Genomic DNA, 3,687 nt, shown 5'->3' on the forward strand with positions numbered 1-3,687 from the left:
GCCTGCCCTCTGTGCCTTCGTGTGACCTGGGCTCAAAACCCCGCGTTGCCAAGCTGAAACATTGTTCTGTTTCTTTATGGGAGTGTGAACTTGCAGTTCTCAAAAATCCATCAGTGTCCCCTTGAAATTGTTCATTTCTCTCTATATAAATTATAACCTCAGTGCAAAACTTTGTTTTTAAATTTCTGCCCTGCCAGATTCATAGGCTAGTATTGCACAACCGAGAGAGCTTATTGCTTGGCGCCGAGTGGGTGCTCAGTAAATGTTTATAGAATTGGTGAATGAAACCCAAAACTTTTCCCACCTCTCCAGACCTCAGTGGGTTCACGTTCTGAATTCAACAAATATGTACTGAGCCCTTTCTATGTGCCAAGTACAGTTCCAGATGCTGGAGGACAAGATAGTGAACAAGCTGCAAAATCATTCCCCTGCCCTCATGGAGATAATAGTCTAGTAAGGGAGAGAGAGGATACCCACATAAAAAGGCATATAAAAGTATACTGTGTTGTCTACATGCCAGTGATGTAACTTAAAAAAGGATTACCACTTAAATAGCCCTTATTGTTACCAGTGTTTTATATATTATATATATATAATATATAAATATATTTAATTAATTAAAAATATATAAATATATATAATTATATATATATATATGTTTTATATATTAGCACAGTAACTTCAAGAGGCAAGTGCCTTTGTTTCACAATAATGTAAGAGGAGGGCAGGAGGGTCAGGCTGCGTTTCAGAGGATCAGGGAGGCCCCACTGAGGAGGTGACCTGGAGCAGAGACCTAGATTCCTAGTTAGGGAATGAGTCATGCAAGTTTGTGAGGGAAATGTGAATACTAAAGCTCACTTTACTTAATGAAAAAAGGAAGGTCATAGCAATATTTGTGAAAGGGCCAGATCAAAACAATATCTCACCTTCTTCGGTTTGCATGTTTTTACATAGGTGGAAAACAAACTTTCTGAGATGGATGGGCCCTGAATAAGACTGCTTACTTGGAGGTAGGTTGGAAGAGTGAGCTCACACAGCCAGCCAACCAGCTGTGGGCTCTGTTAGCTGGCCCTGTGTTACCCCACCTCTCCCCAGGCCCCTCAAGGATCTGCCTGGGTGGCCGTGGCAAGGGCGCCTCCATCTTAGCACCCTTTGGATCTCTTTGAGTGCAATACCGCATCAAGTTAAAGACTGGACTGTGAATCCAGACTGATGGAATCTGTCTCCTAGCTCTGCTACTAACCAGTGGTGTGACTTTGGTTAAGTTATGTTACCTCTCTGAACCTCAGTCTCGTCGTCTATAAAATGGGGATAGTAGGAGTTGTTACTTCCATTGTTCTTATAAAGATTACGAGATCATGTGAAAGTGCTTAACATGGCACCTAGCACAGTAAGCACTCAGCATATCGATTATTACTGTCGTACAGTTAGCACTGATATCCTCTGAAATCAGCAGATTCTGAGAGGGGGATCTCGCATCCCCAATACATAGGAGGCCAGAGAATGCACTGCAGGAGTGGGATGGGCCACCCTCGAGAGTAAAGAAACCGTGTTTCATTTGTGCCTTGCCGTGATCAAGAGGGACTGTGATTAGTTGAGTTGTGGGTTAGGAAGCCAGAGTAGGGTGTGACCAAGAAGTCCTATGGAAAGGGGAAGAGCTGGGAGAACTGGGTCTGTACAGCTACAGTACACAGCTACACAGGAGGTATACAGGAGGCCACAGGGCAGGAGCAGGTACAGCCCCCTCCATCCTCCACTCTGGCAGTGAGTTGGCCAAAAAGTAAGGATGGCAATAGCCTGCTGTCACAGAGGACAGACTAAGCCCGTGGGGTATCTGGTGGAGGCAGATATCTGCTAGGCGCGAGGAAGGCGCCCTTCACAGGTAGCAGGAGTGAGCCCCCTCACCCTGGGGCGTGGGTCCAGCCTGGCTGGCCAGGTCTCTGCAGCCCCTGGCAGAGCTGGAATCTGTGCTCCTCAGTGGGCAAGCTGGCCTCAAGCCTGACCCTCCTGCACTTGAACTTCCACTCTCCCTGTCATTTTAACACACTTGCAGGCCCTCTTTCTCATGAAGGCCATACCCCACATCATATCAAACATATTACAGTGCCCCACATTCCATAGTAAACATAGTCATAATATTTGCTCTAAAAATGTTTGAAGGAGTTTCTAGAATTATGCTCTGGAGAGTATCTATAAGGAATCCTTTTTAATATACATTTGGCTACTACATCTTGGCAGATATCATGTCTGTGTGGGAATCCTGGCCAAGTGAGAAAAATCCAACATATAAATTGTTTTCAAAGGGAGGAATGTTTTTATGACATTTTAATGAAGTAGACATAATGTTACACTTTTCAGACATGTAATGAAATGTTTATTAATTTTGACTTTCCTCTTTTCCTGAGGTTTACAGCTGGTACCTTTTTTCTAGTCTACAGACATTTCCTAGGTCCCTTGAAAGTTGGCAGATCCAGGTGCTGGTACTTGTACTGGTACTGGTTTCGTCGCTAAGTCGTGTCTGACTCTTGTGACTCCATGAACTGTAGCCTGCCAGGCTTCTGTTTCCATGGGATTCTCCAGGCAAGAATACTGGAGTGGGTTGCCATTTCCTTCTCCAGGGGATCTTTCCCACCCAGGAATCGAACCTGAGTCTCCCGCATTGCGAGCAGAATCTTTACTCACTGAGCTACAAGGGAATCCCTGTGGTGCTGAGCCTACACTATCTAAAAACTCTATAAACTCTCCTGGCCCTTGCCAGGGCCAGAATATGGCCCTCTCTGAAGAGGCGCAGTTGCAAGCAGAGACCCCAGTGAGACAGGCAAAATGTGGAGGCCTCAAAACTGGGGGCAACATCTCAGCAGGGACCTCTGGAGGGCCCCACATCTCTGCAGAGCCAAGCAGAAGTGGCCCAAGCATTCCAAGGCTCCCGCACCAACCCCGACACCCTCTGGACTCTCCAGACTTCTCCCAGGCCCCTTGCCCTGCCAGTTCTCTCTGGGTCACCCTGGGATGCTGGTTATTTCATGAACAAACCCTGCATTGTCTCACCCCACCCCCCTGTTTTCCTAAAACTAAAAGCTGAAGGGCCTATATGGAGGACCTTCATCTCATCTCTCTTAGCAGCTCTCTCCAAATTCATTTTGGACAATTTTATATTTTATGTAAAATGCTAAACAAATGCAGCTTCATTTCCCCCCCTTTTCTAGCCAGATCATCCCCTCAAGGTCCTCCCACATGGTCATCCTGGGGCTGCCCCTGGTGGTTCCTAATTGCTTGGCACTCTTCCTCAATAGCTTCTTGACATTTTGCAGTTTCCAGTCTTGTAGATTAAAGGTCAGTGTCCTATGGTCGGGGCTTCCCTGGTGGCTCAAGCAGTAAAGAATCCACCTGTGATACAGGAACCACAGGAGACTCTGGTTTGATCCTTGGGTCGGGAAGATCCCCTGGAGGAGGACATTGCAACCCACTCCAGTATTCTTGCCTGGAGAATCCCATGGGCAAAGGAGTCTGGCAGGCTACAGTCCATGGGGTTGCAAAGAGTCGGATACCACTGAAGCAACTTAGCATGCACACATGGTCAGACACCAGCTTTACACAGCCTGTGTGCTTGCCTGGTGTCCAGTACAGGCAAGCTTGGTGCCAGAAGGTCTGTCCTGCCCGTCCATGTGAGCCCCTGCCCCTCGAGCC

The sequence above is a fragment of the Bison bison genome, unplaced genomic scaffold (assembly GCF_000754665.1).
Source record: "Bison bison bison isolate TAMUID 2011002044 unplaced genomic scaffold, Bison_UMD1.0 scf7180017864181, whole genome shotgun sequence".
NCBI classification, from domain to species: Eukaryota; Metazoa; Chordata; class Mammalia; order Artiodactyla; family Bovidae; genus Bison; species Bison bison.